Source organism: Meles meles, chromosome 11 (genome assembly GCF_922984935.1).
Source record: "Meles meles chromosome 11, mMelMel3.1 paternal haplotype, whole genome shotgun sequence".
NCBI classification, from domain to species: domain Eukaryota; kingdom Metazoa; phylum Chordata; class Mammalia; order Carnivora; family Mustelidae; genus Meles; species Meles meles.
In genome coordinates, this window is record NC_060076.1 from 27110392 (window position 1) to 27128359 (window position 17968).

General features: G+C 41.8%; 1 non-coding gene across 1 annotated transcript; it reads right to left on the reverse strand.

Moving 5' to 3' along the window:
• Positions 1-15570: 15570 nt before the first annotated feature.
• On the reverse strand, positions 15571-15709 carry LOC123953595. Its single transcript, XR_006820893.1, has one exon. It is a non-coding gene; the product is annotated as a U4 spliceosomal RNA (small nuclear RNA).
• Between the last annotated feature and the right edge of the window lie 2259 nt (positions 15710-17968).

A 17968-nucleotide genomic window follows, 5' to 3' on the forward strand; every position in this document is an offset into this window, starting at 1 on the left:
AGCCTCCAACATGAAAACAAACACAAGTCTTTTAATGTTTAAGCAGAGGAAAGTTCTGGATCATCAGCTGACCTTTAGCTAGACTCCATCTGTGCATCTTCTCTTTTCCCTGAGGTTCTCTGACTTGGGTTCCTGCTACTGTCCCTACCAAAAGGGGCCCCTAGGACCTTACAGCTCCTGTCCTGTTGTGGAATAGTTACTATTTAATTTGGATGAAAAATAGTAGTAGATACTATTTTTTTTTACATTATCTGCATGGTCATTTACTTTACAAATACTTTTTACACATGGTAAATATATGTTTACAAATGAACTCAAATATGTACCCTGGGACAGGTGGTTAGTTTTTGAAATTCTCTCATTAGGAATTAACAACCCAAAGATGGCAATATACCACTTCAAACATCTTCATCAAAATCTCACTTGAAGGTTTTGAATTTGTGTAAGGAATGTTGGAAATATATATATTTTTTAGGATTTTAATTATTTATTTGAGAGAGAAAAAGAGAGCATGAGAGAAGGGAGGGTAAGAGGGAGAAGCAGACTCCCTGCCAAGCAGGGAGCCTGATGGGGGACTTGATCCTGGGACTCCAGGATCATGACCTGAGCCGAAGGCAGTCACTTAACCAACTGAGCCACCCGGCACCCAGAAATATTTTTGAGTAGGTAAGATGAACAATGGTCCAAGACATATGGTTGGTTAGAAAGACGGAAGCCCTACTGCTCTTATATAGATGAGTACTTAGCTCCAGCAAGCTCAGGGGGCAGGCCTTTTTGTACAGTAATTGAGGTCTGGTATTCCCTTGGTTCTATATACTTCTTGACGAAGTCTGTGGCTTGACCCTACAAAAGGCTGGCTGATCCTGTCATCATCTTGTGTCTACCATAGAACTGATCCTGCTTAACCTTATTTGTGGTGCCTAAGACAGAGATTGGATCCCAAAAGCCTCAAGAACAGGTCGTAGGACTGTTCTTATACCTGCTGGGTAGTAAAAACTTGTAGCTTTGGCAGAATGTGGTCTTAATGATGTGGGGCTTGTAGGGTGCATGCGAGCTCCCCATCTGTAAGCCCCAGAGGCTACTGATATTTATTTATCCAAGGGGCCTGGCAGGTGCTGAATGGCCAGACTAGCTTGGGTCAGTTCAGAACACCTAAATTCTCTTAAAATAGCTCCCCCCAGCTTGTATTTTCAAAATAAATGAAATGAAAAACAAAGATACACGTAGTTATATATAACAGAATAAAAAGAAAGGATATAGAAAACATGTAGTTGCAGAAGGCACCAAATGCAGAGAAATGGACACATTTTCTAAGTATAAGGAACCACCTTCTACCCAAGGGATGAAATGTAAATGACTCCTTTCACACACGTCTTGCCTGGCCTCTGGCCCTCCTGGGCCCTCCTAAGGCCTGCTGTTTTCCAAGTTGTGCGTCATCTTTTGCCTGTCTCATAAGAGATGCTGGATAATCACTCAAACTACTCTGTATTCCACGAACAGTATCAAATATCCATTCTGTGTGCCAGCCACTGTTCTGGGCTCTGTGGTGACTTGGTGGGATGAATTAGACAGGCTTCTCACCCAAGGGAGGCTTTCCTGTAAGTAAGCCCTCTGCTCTATTAATCATCAACTCTTCTGGTTCAGGGCCTGAGGTACAAGCTTAATCCAAATGCCAGAACTGTGAGGACTGGCAAGTAATGAGGTGGAGAAAATGTTGGTCACCAGCGCTCCCTTAGGGAGAGCTTTCTATTTGATTAGAAGAAATACTTTGAAATGACATTGGGGTGGAAGGTGAAGTCCCAAGGGCCTTCTCCATCAAGAAGAAACGTCTGTTAAGCTGCTTTGCATGAGGCGAGGAGGGGAATTATATTGCTCCTAAGAGAGGGTGGAGAAGGGGGAGAGCAGGGAGGTGGGGGGAAGAGGTTGCAACCACAGTGCAACAGCAGAGGGATGTCTGCTGCATGATGTAACCCTTCATGGTGATGCACAAATCTTTGCTAAAACATACTAAGCGAATGAAATGTTTAGCATGCATGATTATCTTGTGGAGATTGGTGAGGAGGTTGGGTTTGGTATCTGGACTGAAGCTGAACAGAACCCATGGGTTGTTTTTTTTTTTTTTTTTTTTAAGCCCACGCTATGTTAGTGTTTGTGTGTGTGTGCGTGTGTGGTATGGTTCTCTCTCTCTCTCATGCACACACACAGTCTGCTGTCCTGCCCCTGCCCATAGTGATAGAGAAGGAGCATTGACAGAGGCAGGTAAGAGGAGGATCATTGTATTATGCTGTGACATGATAGGCTGAGAGTAGCTGCAGGCTTGGAGAAATTGGGCATGGTGCCCAGGGCTAGGGCAGCCACGAGTCAGAGGATGATTAGACAATGGAAATCAACAGCTTTTATTATTATTATTTTTTAAAGATTCTATTTATTTATTTGACAGGGAACGATCACAAGTAGGCAGAGAGGTAGGCAGAGACGGGGGGAAGCAGGCTCCCTGCTGAGCAGAGAGCCCATGCGGGGCTTGATCCCAGGACCCTGAGATCATGACTTGAGCTGAAGGCAGAGGCTTAACCCACTGAGCCACCCAGGCGCCCCTTTTATTTATTTATTTTTAAAGATTTTATTTATAGATATCAACAGCTTTTAAAGGCTAGAGGACAAAGCCACAGAGATTGTTCAAAGGTCCAACAAGTCACCATGAAGGGGGTCTGCGGGACTCCTGGCTTTAAGTGAGGATGGGGATCAAACAGTCCAGCATTTCCTCCACACTGTGATGTGCCAGGTCCAGAGCTGGGGATTCCACAAGGGTTGAGACACTGGGCCTGTCTCTCTAGATGAGATACCTTTAGGATCCGGTAATGACACCTTGGCATTAGGAAGCTCGGAAGAGCCTGGCAGTTGAGGGAAGGCTTCCATAAAGAGGTGGTTCTTGCTGTTGGCTTTGGAGGATGAAGAGGAGGAATTAGCAGATGTTTGAGGAAAGGCCTTCGAGGCCTAGAGGTTAGCCTATGCAAATGGGCAGAGGCATGAGAGTCAAGAGAACTGAGGTGGAAGATGAGGTTCTCAGAGGTCACAATGGCTTTGCCTGGAAAAGAGAGAGGCCAGGAACAGATCCTTCCCTCATGGCCCTTGAAAAGAATCCACCCTGGGGATATGTTGCTTTCAGACCTCAGGCTTCCAGCACTGTGAGAAAATGACTTTGGGCTGGTTAGGTCACCCCATCTGTGCTGCTTGGTGGTCCCGGAACTAACGTGGCAGGTTTGAGTCTCAGCTCAGCCGCATCTCAGCTGTGCAAGCTCCGGTGATTACACCACCCAGGGCTCATTTCCCTTGTCTGTAAAACAGGGATAGGAATCAAAGCTAAGTTGTGAAGTTGTGACGAGTGTTACATATGAGGTGTTTAGCTTTGTGCCTAGCTGTCATCGTTATTATTGTTTTTTAGCTTCATGTTGTAGTTTTAGTGTCACGAAGCTTACATGGCTCCGAGTAAGTTACTTGGAGGATTCAAACACAGTAAGAATGTGGCCGTATCTGCAGGAGTAACTCCTGTCACTCTTAGGTGTGACGAGGCAGGAGGCTAGATCCCTAAAATCAAGAGTCAATCTGAATGGGGGACCTGGGTGGCTCAGTTGGTTGAGCCTCTGCCTTTCTCTCTAGTCAGGATCCCATGGTCCTGTTACCAAGCCCAGCATCCGCTCCCTACTCAAGGAGGAGTCTGCTTCTCCCTTTCCCTCTTCCCTCCTGCTCCCCCGACCCCCACCACTCGTGCGTGAACTTTCTCTCTCAAATAAATAAATTAAAGAGTCAGTGTGAGAAATTGCATCCAATTCCCTGCACTCTGGACCTCACCCCCGTCGTTGTCAGAGATGGGAAACCAAAACTTCTTACAAGAAAAACACCACCTCAGATTCAAAATACACCTCCTAGGGAAACAGACTTTACATGACTCCTGCTTACCACCGGAAGTGACCCCACTTCCCTGCTGCGTTTTGTTGTTGTTTCATTTTTATGTTTACCTTTTTTGTTGTGGAGAATCTCACACACACCCAAAAGTAGATAAAGTAGCTCAAGAGCCCTGGGTGTCCATCATCAACTCAAAACCAAGCCTGCACATCCACTGCCACCCCCGTGTTCTCTCTAAAGAATATTCTAGACGTTCTGTAACTTCACCATTAACATTTAATTACATGTCTTTAAAAGATATGGAGTCTATTTGAAAATAATGTTATTATCACCAACCCAAGTAATTAAAAATATAATATTATTCATAACATCATATCTGGTCAGTGTTCACATTTCCTTTTTCATAAATGCATAATTTTTAATAGTTTGTTTGAATAAAGATTAAAATCATCCTTATTATTTGAGTAAATCCACACATTGCAATTAATTAATATATCTGTTTTTTTAAAATTTTTATTTATTTATTTGACAGAGATCACAAGTAGGCAGGGAGAGAGGGGGGAAGCAGTCTCCCCGCTGAGCAGGGAACCCCATTTGGGGCTCCATCCCAGGACCCTGAGATCATGACCTGAGCTTAAGGGAGAGGCTCAACCCACTGAGCCACCCAGGAGCCCCTATTTAATATATCTGTTAAGTCTCTCTTAATCTATAGCTTTCTCCTTATTTGTTGACACCTGGTGATGCGTTCTGTGGAGTTTCCCACAGTCTGGATTTTGCATTCGTTCCTGCAGTGGCATTTAACATGTTACTCTGGCCTCTACATTTCTTATACATTGTGGTGAGGGACTGCCAGGCTTTTGGCCCTGTCCTGGGGTATTCCCCCCTATGTATCTCCTTGCTTCCTGTCTCTGCTGCCAACATGGCTTTCCATTTCTGTGGGGACCTCATGATGCTGCTAAAGCTCTTCTCAGGACTGGGTGGGGAAGAGATATGCTGAAAAAACTTTGGAGGATAACATTTAGCTGCTTTTGCTCTTCCACTCTAGGGAGTGAGTGCCAAGTTTGAGCCCTGCCCAACTTGCTAATGATCCAGATGGCAAACAGCTGTCAGGCAGAGGAGGGACTGCTAGACAGGAAGTAGCTGAAGGGCTTTCTTCCTGACCCATGCACAATAGGAATGTAATTCCCAAATACAATTTAAATTTAAATTCAAATTTAATGCTTGAAGTCTGAAGATCAGCTCTGGTTGAGCCCCATAAGAATGTTCCAGATCTCCTAGACCTTGGTCAACAAGAGATTGCCATATATAAACGATTTGCTCAACCATTTCTTGCCCACACTAATATGGAAACTTTGCCCAAGATCTAGGCTATTTTGTTGATTAGAAGTCTACAAAAAAAAATCTATTATCAGTCCTCACTGCCAGCTTTGCTACAAAATAACCTTTTGTTAGATTCAGCAACATTTAAAGAATAACCATTTTATATGACCTTTGTTTGGTCATCAACTAATTTTACCTTGTTGAATCCTAAGGGTAGCAGATTCCGTCAATGTCCCAAGCCATTATCCCTTGGGTTCACCTCTGAGCTCACATGCAGATGGAGTGGAATAGCTCTTGGACTCCCTGGCCCATTCCTACCTCACATGCCGGTGATTTCCTGCTTTCCTGAGGGTTTTCTCCTGTTCCACCGGAAACTACTAGACTGCTCAGGGCATTGTGGAGGCCCTGGTTATTTAAGGCTTCCAGAGGCAACCCTCAACCACTAAGAGAACGGAGTCAATGGATAAATAGGTCAGCTTCCCCACCGCACAGCAGGAGGATCCTGAGAGGCGTTCTACGGGATTCTTCAGAGGGATCCCTTCAGAAGACTGATTTGCAGCGGACTTTCGTAGTCACTGATGCACCTTTTATTAACTTCTTTCCCTTTCCAATCTTATTTTCTTCATTGTCTCCCTTGAACTTCTGGGGTTACCTCCCAAATAGCCCCCCTATACCCAATTCCTTAAGTCGGGGCTGCTTTTGGGGAACAGAAATGAAGATAGGCAATAACTTTGTAAGTTACCTCAAAATCTTACATAACAAATGAATATAAATAATGAAATAAAATACGGAGTATCACTTGCTGAGTACATTTACATGTTCCGTGATCTCTAATTCTATGAGTGAGCCTATTGTTAACTCCATTTTTCAGATAAAACTGAGAATAGAAGACATTAAAAGAATTGTCCAAGATCATGTAACTGGTAAGATGCGACTTCATAACTGTCCTCAACATTATCTTGCCTCTTGTTCTCCATTTTGTTTCAGGTGACAAATTTTCTCTAGTAGCTAGTGGATTTGTGCCTTTTTTCTTCTTTTTTGAATTGTTCTGTTTGCTTATCTGTATTTTGAATGGGAGAGTTTTCTGCCAGTTGAACTTCAAGTTGTAAGTAAAAAGGCCCATCTTGATGTGGTCTCCTAGCAACAATTTATGAAACACTTTAAAGCAATTATTCCTCTCAAGCACGTTTCCAAATGTTGAAGCATGTTCATTCACTTCGATCATTAAAATCCCCAAGAACATTCATTGTGTAGCACACAGTTCGGGTAATTATAAGCTTGTCAACAGGTTGCTTAGTGAGCTGAGAGCAAGGACAAGACCATATCCCCCGCCACCCCCCCCCCCCCCCCAGGAGCTGAGCACTTTGTTTCCAGCCTCCCAGGCAGGGCAGAGCCACTCTTCGCCAAAGGAGTCTTAATTGACTTGTGGGGTGGGGGTAGAAGAGAGAATACTTAAACCTAAAATAGCCCTCTGTAAAATATCAAGCTCATGGCCACACACAGGTCTAAGGAGGATTTGAATACCTAAGGCCCAAGTCCACTAAGCGGGCAGTTTACTGCTCCTCCTCCAGAGTCTCCCTTTGTTCAGCCTAGATCTGAACAAGTCAGGTGTAAGACCCAGCACCTCCTCCGGTTTCTTAAAAATGCAGTTATGCCCTAAATTAGCTGCTGGCCCTGCAATCTTTGTTCTTTTGGTTGTTGTTGTTGTTTTAAAAGATTTTATTTATTTATTTGAGAGAGAAAGAGAGCATGAGCAGAGGGAGAGGGAGAAGGAGACTCCCTGCTGAATGCAGAAGGCCAACTCAAGGCAGGATCCCAGGACCCCGAGCTCATGACTTGAGCCAAAATCAGATGCTTAACTGACTGAGCCACCCAGGTGTCCCTATTTTTTTTTAATTAAAACAAAGTTTTTTTAGGGGCACCTGGGTAGCTCAGTTGGTTGGGTGATTGGCTTCAGCTCAGGTCATGAACCTAGAGTCCCTCTATCAACTCCCACATCAGGGTCCCTGCTTAGTGGGGAGTCTACTTCTCTCTCTAACCCTCCCCTCTCAAGTGTGCGCGCTCTCTCTCTCTTTCAAATAAATAAATAAAATCTTTTTTAAAAAAGAGTTGGGTGGATTTTAAAAAAGATTTCTTTTTAAAGATTTTAAGTGATCTCTACACCCAATGTGGGGCTTGAACTCATAACCCCAAGATCAAGAGTCTCATGCTCCACCGACTGAGCCAACCAGGTGTCCCATTTTTCTGTTTTTTCTTTCTTCTTTTTTTTTTCCCCTAAGAATTCTCTTTTATTTTTATCTTTTAAAAAATGTTCTAATATACTAAGCATGGAAGGGGATCTGGGTCGTTGGCAACCAACGACAGGTTTAGCAAATTGGAAAGCCAATTTGGCAAGTTAGAGAATATCTGTCTGACTGTACTTAGGCAGGCATCAAGCCTGACTTCAGCTCTACTGGTGCCTTTGAACAGAAGTTAGGTAACTCTAGGAAGTTTTAGACCTAAGAGGGGAAGATTGAATTTCTTCCTGATCTGGATAATAGTTTTTTGTTTGTTTTTTTTTTTAGAAAATCTTTTTGGATTGCTTTTAGATTTACAGAAGAGTTCCTATACACCGCTTATCCAGCTTCACTTAATGCCAACATCTTATGTAACTATGGTACACTTACAAATGAGGAATCTGTTTTATTTTGGGTGTCCTTGTGGAGGGAGATTGTATGAATCCCAGGCTGGTGAAGCTGGATGCGTGCGTTAGCACACACACACGTGTGCACATATCACATATACTGACACACACACGCACGCACACACACACCACAGATATACATACACTATAATATGATACAGTCAACACACATGCACGCAGGACACACATACAAACACACAATATACATAGAGACACAAAGCATACATACAAGAGAGACATGCACACGCACAAATATACATTCAGACACATACATATACACACATGTGCATATACACACGTACACACACAAACACACACACACATACTGTCTCCTCCACATATGGAGAATGTTTCCTTTCTCTTCTTTTTTTTTAAGATTTTTTTAAAAGGATTTTATTATTTATTTCTTTGATAGAGAGAGATCACAAGTGGGCCGAGAGGCAGGCAGAGAAAGAGGGGGAAGCAGGCTCCCTGCTGAGCCGAGAGCCCAATGCAGGGCTCAATCCCAGGACCCCAGGACCATGACCTGAGCCGAAAGCAGAGGCTCCAACCCACCGAGCCACCCAGGCACCCTAAAAGATTTTATTTTTAAGTAATCTCTATAGCTAAGATGGGGCTCCAGTTGACAACCCCAAGGTCCAGAGTTGCAAGCCCCACAGAGAAAGTTTCTTGATGTGACTCAAGCTAGTTGATGGGGGTCGGAATGTGCTGAGAGACGACAGAACACTGGTGGTGAAGGTCAGGGCAGGGGTGCCTGGCTGGCTCAGTCAAAAGAATATGCAACTCTTGATCTCCGTGTTGTAAGTTCGAGCCCCACACTGGGTGTAGAGATTACTAAAAAAATAAATAAATAAAACCTACGGTGGGTTGGGGCGGGGGGAAGAGGGCAAATGAGCAAGATTGACTCTGTGTGGAGATTGTTAATTGCAGAGGTGGGGTTGCGGTCTATTACAGCAATGGTCTAGGTTGCAAAGTCTAGCCCAACCAGCAGGTTGAGATAGGCTCATTCAGATAAGCTTCTGATGTATACTGTTCGGTCCCCTCCCTAGGCAGTGCTGGATCCTGAGGCGATGGTGGGAGAAGTGGGAGTGGGAGCAAGAATGAGAAATGTTTCCTGCCTGAGACTTTCAGGCAAGGTTCTGCATGGGGACTAACAGAAACATGGGAGAATGTACAGGCTGGAATCTGTCTCAACCCTGTTGTGAGAAAAGTGAGTATCATTCACTGAGATGTAGAGACAGATGGGTCTTCAAGACCTAGGGACGTAGGAAAAGCAAGGAAGAATGGAACAGAGTGGAGGATGGTACTTTGAACAATCCCAGGGATAGTGGTCTACTTCTTTGCCTGAGTTTGTGTAGATTTGTGTTGATGGGTGGGTCACTTAAAGGAATTAGAGATGTGTTGTTTAAAAGGCTTTAAGAGTTAGGTAGTTAGTGTATTAATTACCTATTGCTGTGCAGAAAATTACCCCCAAAACAGTGGAGGAGACAATGGTAAGGATTTTTTTTTTTTAATACCTCATTTTATCTGTGGGTCAGGAATTTGGGAGTGCTTTAGCTGAGTTGTTCAAGCTCAAAGTCACTCAGGATATTACAACCAAGATGTTGGCCAGAAATGTAGTCATGTGAAGGTTTGACTAGGACTGGACAATTTGCTTCCCTGGTGCCTTACACTTGTTAATGGCAAGTTGATGCTTTGATGCTGGCTGTTGTCAGAAGGCTTCAGTTCATTACCCCATGGGTTTCCCCGTAGGGCCCCCCAGTATCCTCATGTCATGGGGATTGGCTTCTCCCAGAGTGAGCAATCCAAGAGAGCATGGTGGAAGTCTCAATGCCTCTTATGGCCTGGCCTTGGAAGCTCTACTGTCATGTCTGCACTATCCTACTGGTTACCTAGGTCAGCTCTATTCACTGTCAGAGAAGATTATCCAAATATCAGGACGCCCTCTTGGGAGCTGACTGTTGAGTGACTTTTCACTTTTACAATGGTTTCATTCAGATTTAATAAAGCATATTTTGCTTATACCTTGAAACCAAGTTGGTGGAATTGGTGAAAGCCCAAGTTAGGTGTCCCCTCATACAATGAAATTTGCATGGAGCCCTAAAGGAAATGTAAGAATGATGGAGAGAATGGTAAGGTGAGATCAGAGTAGCGTGTGTGCCAGGGTAGGAGTGCATGGGCAGAGTACAGACCAAGTATGCCTTGTTGGCCATTTGTAAGGACTTGGGTATTTTATCCCTTCCAAAATATCAGGAGACTTGCAGAAAATATGTGCCTGAATGCTGTCATCTTCTTCCTTTCTCCCTCACCTATAGAGTTCAAATGGCATACAAGATTTTGGGAAGTTGTGAGAAAAGGAGGCCAGGAAGTGTGAGGCAGAAGTGGGGGATGTGGTAGAGTTTAATAATAGAAGTCATCATTGTGAGGAATCACCGTGTGTATATGTGTGTGCGTGAGAGACAGAGATCAAGGGATCCAAAGTCTAGTACTATGGATTGGCAGTAGCTGCAACAACATTCTTTTCCTTTAAAAAGTTATTTTAATGAATTCTTAAAAAAATTTTCCTGATTACCCAAGTAATGTATGGTCATTTTAGAAAGATCAGGAAGATAGAGATCAGTGTAAAAAGATAAGGAACAATCATCCGCAGTGCCATCACTCAGAAGCAACACCCATGGACACCTGGGGTGGCTCAGTCGGTTAAGCATCTGTCTGCCTTTGGGTCTGGTCATCATCCTGGGATTGAGCCCTGTGGGGGGGTGGTGGGGGTTGCAGGGGAGGCCCCCCCCTTCTCAGCAGGGAGTCTGCTTCTTCCTCTCCCCCTATTCCTCCTCCCTGCTTGTGATTTCTTTCTGTCTCTCAGATAAATAAATAAAATCTTAAAAAAAAAGAAACAGCACTTAATATTTTGATATTTTCTTTGTTCTTGTTTTTGTATATTTTATTCCTGAACCTGAGATCATACTCTTTACCTCATTTCATGTTCAGCTTTTCATAAACATTTAACTAGGTTATTTAAAAACTTTAAGTATTATTTTTGAAGTTGGATATATAGGAGGACCTAGCTGGCTCACTTGGTAAAGCATGTGCTTTTTGATCTTGGGGTTGTGAGTTTGAGGCCATTGCTGGGTATAGAGAGTACTTAAAAATAAAAATTTTTTTTTTAAAAAGGTGGATATATATATTTCTTCTTTTGATATATGCTCTTTATAAAATTAAATACTCTAGAATTATATTAAGAAACAAAAAGTCCTTCCAAATATCACCTCCAAAAATATTATTAATGGGTACAGTTTAAATTTTCTAGGTAGTTTTGTATGTATTCCTAAGATTATGTAGATAATGCTTATAAATAGATATTTTGAAATGTTCTGTGATCTATTAAATATCACTATTATGAACATTTTCTATTTCCATTCTTTCTTCATCCTTTACAAAATACAATTTTTTCTGATTACAAAAGTAATAAATTTTTAAAGTATTATTTTTAATGATTATGTAACATTCCATCATAGAGACACCATTATTTATTTAATAGTTAATATGTTATTTCCATTATTTTATTACTATGAACAAACCTGTGAGAATTACCTTGGTAATTTCTCTCCTGTATTTCTGATTATCTTCTTTGGTACATGGAAATTAAGAATCTCCATGTCAGGCTTTAATAACTATACAATACATATTTGTATTTGCTTTTCCCCTCACAATTTCAAGCATTGAAAAAATAGTAATTTGGGGCACCTGGGTGGCCAGTCATTAAGCGTCTGCCTTCGGCTCAGATCATGAGTCCAGGGTCCTGGTATTGAGCCCTGCGTCGGGCTCCCTGCTCAGCCAGAAGCCTGCTTCTCCCTCTCCTACTCTTCCTGCTTGTGTTCCCTCTCTGTGTGTCTCTTTCTTCAAGTAAATAAAATCTTCAAAGAAAGAAAGAAAGAAAAAATAGTAATTTCTTAGTAATTTTTCCTAAAAAATATTTATTAAATGTACAAACCACATTGTAATAACAATATAATTTTTAAAATGTATATAAAAATTATAACATATGCCCACCATAAAAAATTAACTTTATTTTTCCATATTCTCATTTAATCATTTTTCATATACACGGATATTTTTAGACTAGGGCTCTGCAAAGTTTTTCATAAAAGATCAGATAGTGGTATCTTGGGTTTTGCATGTCACACGGTCTCTGTTGAAACCACTCAATTCTTGTAGTGTGAAAACAGCTATAGCCAATACATAAATGAATGAGAATGGCTATGCTCCAATAAAACTTTATTTACAAATATAGGTGGCCAACCTGTGTTTGCTAAACCCTATTTTTGGTAGCTATTCTTGTAATTCAGAAGAAACTATTTGCCTAGCTATTCCTGAACCAAACTTCTAACTTTCTGAAGCTGTTTTAAAATTTTAATGGTTTAATTTCACTTGTTTTCCCTAGATCTTTCTTAACCATGCTACAATTTTGGAGCTGAGGTCCCCATATTGATGTGCTTTTAGTAATGCAATAAATTCAATGCACTTACTGATTATAAAAATACAGGATGTTGTTTTATAATGGAGGATGACTCTTAAAAGAAAAATAATCATCTGTAACCTCACACTATAGGAAAAGATTTTGATCTTTTTCTGCCTTGGTGTTTGAGCATATTTTTGGTGATTATATTAATGGAAAAGGTGATATAGCAAGAGTAATTTGGGGGAAAAAAATCACCTCTTTCCACTACCAAACATAGTTTTAGTTCTTGTCCACCAGCAAATATATTTTTATATGACTGTGGTTATGTACATCTATCCTTTTAAAATATGTTTTTCATTTACTCTAATGAACACATATTCGAAGCTATCTAAGTTTGTCCATATTTGTAATTTTCTAAAGGAATTTAAAAATGCATTTACTCTATTCAGTATAGCCCCCTCTTCATCATTCTACGCAGCTTAATCCGGTCATTTTTTTTTTACTTGTATATTTTCACTTTATACTATGAATAATCTATTTTTTTATTATTTTTTTTTACCATGAAGAATTTTAGATGCACAGGAAAGTTGAAAGCATAGTGTACTGAACACCTCTATGCTCACCACCTAGATGCAACAATTTATATTTTATACATACACACATAATTTTTTTCTCAGTCATTTGAAACTAAAGGGCAGACATCATGATAATCCTAAGTACTTCAGTAGGTATCTCCTAAGAATAAGACTTTCCCTGCATAACCACATTCTATTATCACATTTAAGACAATGAATAATGATCTCTAATATATCTAATATCTAGTCCATATTCACATTTCCTCAATTGTTCCCAAATATTATACCCAATAGTTCCATTTGGAACCAAGATCCAATAAAGTTTTTATCTTGCGTTTGTTAATTTGTCTTTTTATTCTTATTTATTTATTCAAGATTTTGTTTATTTATTTATTTGTCAGAGAGAGAAAGAGTAAGTAGAGGGAACATCAGGCAGAAGGCGAAGCAGGCTCCCTGCTGAGCAAGCAGCCCTATGTGGGACTCCATCCCAGGACTCTAGGATCAGGACCTGAGCTGAAGGAAGATGCCTAACCAACTGAGCCACCCAGGCGTCCCTCAATCAAGAAGATAATCTTGACGTTTTTCACCATGACATTGACAGTGACTGGGATGATTGTCTTTATTCCACAGCCTGGGTCTGTCTGAGTGTTTCCTCATGGTGTCATATAGATTGTTTATCCCCTGGACTTCCTGTGCACTGTGCACTGAGTCTGAAAGTGAAGTGCATTGAGGTTAAACCTAAAATGGAGAAAATATTTCACCGTTCACTCCTATCAACTTTGATTGATTAGACATTCTCTTATGTTTAAAAATAAGTTCCATGTAGCATGGTAGGTGAGATCTGCTTTGTAATCAGAAAGGTTTTACAGCAGGAGACCTTGGGAAAATGACTTAACTTCTTTGAGTCTCAGTCTCCCCATATGTGAAAAGGGAAGTGGTAGACACGCAGTAAATGTTTGCTCCCTTCCCCTAGTCTGTAGGTTCTTTGGGATCTCACATAACGCCACCAGGATAGATATCTCAAGCACATCTGAAGAGCTCACGTTTCCTAAGTAAGACAGCAGCAGCAAGACGCGCAATCATTTCTGCGGAGACAGTATCATCATAATGCAATATTAGCTACTGTGATCTTCTATCATTTCCTTCCTGGAGAGTTATGACTGTGGCATTGAGGATTTAAGACCTACAGCCCGAACACTACTTACTACAAATCTCTCACAAAGCTGCTGCAATAAATCTCGTAGAGGAAAGTCATTGCATAAAAAATCCCCAACTCCAGGGAGCTGGCCATTTATTTTCCTAGGAAAGAAGGGATGTGATGAGAGACACTCCATGCTCCTTTAACTCCATGGAACAGAACCCAACAAAGCATTCATCATAGTAAGTTGAGTGATGGGCCCAATGAGATAAGCTGGGAGAGGAAGTTGGTAGGGAAGTGCCCCCACCCAAGGCCTGCTCAGGGATTTCCCCTCAGCCTGGGGATTAGCTCTGGATAGAACCAACACCACGGAAGGTACAGTTTCTGAAGACAAACTGCCTTTACCGATAGGAAGCCAGAGTCTAAAATTGGACCGAATCGACACCACAGATTTATCTGGCCTGCATAGTGTTTTAAAGTGTTTTTTATTTAGATCCCAGCATTTAAAATATGAAAATGTCACAGAGAAAGATAAAATCCAGATTTCTGGCATCTTTAAACAAATTGGCTGATCCTGCCGCAGTGGCTGAGGTTCCTGCACTGCTGCCCCCTGTAGGCAATGGGTGTAGGTGCGTTAGCGAGGTGGCTTCCCCTTCTACCTTACCTGCTTTGCAAGCAATGCAGTTTGCACTCCCCATACTAATCAATTGCCCTGGGGTCCATTTTCTCACCTTCTACTCCCACTGCCGTCCTTGTATCAAAGTGTAGCCCTTAAGTAGAAAATACATGGGATGCCTGGGTGGCTCAGTCATTGGGTGCCTATCTTGGCTCCTGAGTTCCTGTGATCAAGGCCTTCAGCGGGCTCCCCGCTTTGCTGTTTGAGCAAAGTGCCCCTCCCTGTGCCCCTCCATCCCACTCATGCTCTCTCTCTCTTTCTCAAATAATAAAATCTTAAAGAAAAAGGAAAATACTGCTGATTGAGCCTTTTTCAGTCATGATCTCCTACACATTCAGGAGGTATTTCTAATATGGTAGGGAGGAAGCTTAGGGTAAAGCAGAGAGCATAGGCTTTGCTGAAAGGCTGACCGGCTCAGATCCCATCTCTTCCTTACCCTGGGATGTGATCCAACTTGCTAAGTTCCTCCTGAAACTTTGCTCAAGTTTGTTCACAGCTAACGTGGTATACTAGGATCTCCCACTTTGGGAGACACCTTGGATGTGCCATCTTTTCCCATATGCTGTGACCTCACACTCTCTTGGTTCAGTCCTTCCGTGGCTTCTTTGCTTCATTTTTTCTGTCTTCTTTGAAGACACCCCTTCCTGGAACATTCCATAGATGTCAGAGTTCCTCAGGGTTCTGTCCTTGACATGGTCTCTGTTGCTCCTACTCCTTACCCTTCCCTCAATCTAATGTGCTACAGACACATGAATTGATAAGCACATTACAGTACAATATGACTCTGGTTTGCTTTTTTCTCCCCCCCAAATTCAGTCTCCAAAGAGACTGTCAAAAATTGTCAGTGCACACTGTAATTTGAGTTGTCACGGTGGGGTATTGGGAAATGATCAATTAGCAATAATTGCACCTCAGATAAACCTCACTGGCTACAATACTGCCACTGTGCAAAACTTGTTTTACTTTTTTTTCCCCTTCTTTAAAGTTTTATTTACTCAAGTAACCTCTATACCCCACATAGGGCTTGAACTCATGACCCCAGATCAAGAGTCACACTCTCAGCTGAGCCAGCTAGGTACCCTGTTTTGCTTTTTTTCCCATTTATCGTTACATAAACTTTTCTCTTTGCTGGTTCACATTCTTCAAAAGAAACATTTGATGGCTGCACCATATTCCATTGTGTGAATAGATGATAATTCACTTAATCATTCCTCTAACATTGGACAGTTAGGTTGTTTTAATTTTGAAAGGTGAGAATGCCAAGAATGTGTTCTTATACGTGGCATTTTGTTTTGAGATTATTTCTCAGCCTTATTTTATTTTTCCCCACCACCTCCCTTTTGGCCTTTTGTTCTTCTCTTCCTCTTTCTCCTCTTCGGGGCCCTCATGTTTCCAGATATTTAAAGTGTTCTTTTTGGTGTCAATCTGAAGGAGAGAGCGTGATTCAATAAAGAAAATAGCCCTATCTGTTGACAATTTATGTGTCAGAAAAAGCCTACATAAGCCCAGTGTCCACTTGGAACTGAGGATCAACAGCTTATGTGTAACTCTTCTCAAGGTGGGTTTAAAAAGATGAATGCCGGGCGCCTGGGTGGCTCAGTGGTTTAAGCCGCTGCCTTCGGCTCAGGTCATGATCTCAGGGTCCTGGGATCGAGTCCCGCATCGGGCTCTCTGCTCGGCAGGGAGCCTGCTTCCCTCTCACTCTCTCTGCCTGCCTCTCTGCCTACTTGTGATCTCTCTCTGTCAAATAAATAAATAAAATCTTAAAAAAAAAAAAAGATGAATGCCTAGGAGCTTTACAAGTATCTGGTATCTGTGTGGGGCAATGTCTGTGAAAGTGGGGATAGGTTTTCTTGATTCATCTGGCAAGTCCTGGTATGGAGTTAGAGAAAACAGCATCTAGAGTAATGAAAGAAGAAGTCCCCATCTAGCTGAGAGAAAATGTTAATTTGGAAGTAAAGGAGGAGTGTTGGATCAGTTATGGAATTTTAAGTGCCCTCTCTGTGATAGGAGTATTGACTAGACAGTGCCATTGGTCCCGGACTGCCTGGTTTCTGAATGGAAATGCACAGATAAAAGTGAGAAATACAAAGTCAGGTTTGATAAGGAAGTGGGAGGTAGCCTCAACCATAGGAAAGACTGCCAAAAAGGAAGCAGTGAGTAACTGGCTTCTTGTGACAATTCGGCCATTGGTAATTCAGTTGACTAACTAGATGGCTCTCCTGGGACTCTACCTCTCCTGATGGAGCAATGTCCCACCCAGGGTCACTAGGGTAGATTCATGAAGACAAACAATAATTTTACACGGAGTATTTTTGGAGACTTTATTATCCATTGCGAAGCCAGCTGGCAGCACAGAAGTAGGCAGTGAAATGTCTCAAGGTCATCTCAAAGTAATAAGCCTTGCACGCACAAAGATTTTATGGGTTAATTCCTTTCTCCTTATTGCAATGTCTTCTCCATTCTCCACCAAATTTAGCATCCCCTTCCTATTGTAGATTAACTAAGAGAGGCAGAAAGGGAGTTATTTTTCTTGAAAACCCATTTACAGGCCCTTTCTCTTGTTATGTCATCCCTAGAAGTCAGTAAAGAGGTCTGGCCTCTCCTGACATCTTGCAACAAATGATACTACTTAAATGCATATGATTCTTTACCAAATTTGAACAGCAGAACCCCATAAATTTTAAATACCAAGTAAGGAGAAGTAAGGCTTCCTAACTGGTTAACAAAATTGGTTGTAAAAAAATGTCTCCAGAGAAGAAAGAGCACAGACCACTTTCGGCTGCTTCTATTCTTTGAACTTAAACATGCAGCATGTCAGGGATGCCTGGGTGGGCCTGGCTCTTGGTTTTGGCTTAGGTCATGATCTCGGGATTGTGACATTGAGCTTAAGGTTCTCTTTCTCCCTCTTGCTCTGCCCACCCCCCACTCTCTCATACATACATGCATACAGTGCCCATGTTAGGGAAAGGAGAAGGAAGGCAGAGTTTATGTTTGCTGTCTTGTAGGCTGGGACAGTACAACTGAGCTCATTTCTGCTTGGGTGTCCTCCTTTTAAGCCTGAGTAAAATCTGTGGGTTTGTTGCAAAGGCAATAGGCAGTCGAGGGAGGATTAAGCCTATTTTTGCAGTTAGAAGTCCTATTTTTGCATCTTGAAAAGGTTCTTTTTTATTTTATTTTTTTTTCTTCCAGGATAGCTTGGAAAAGAAAATAA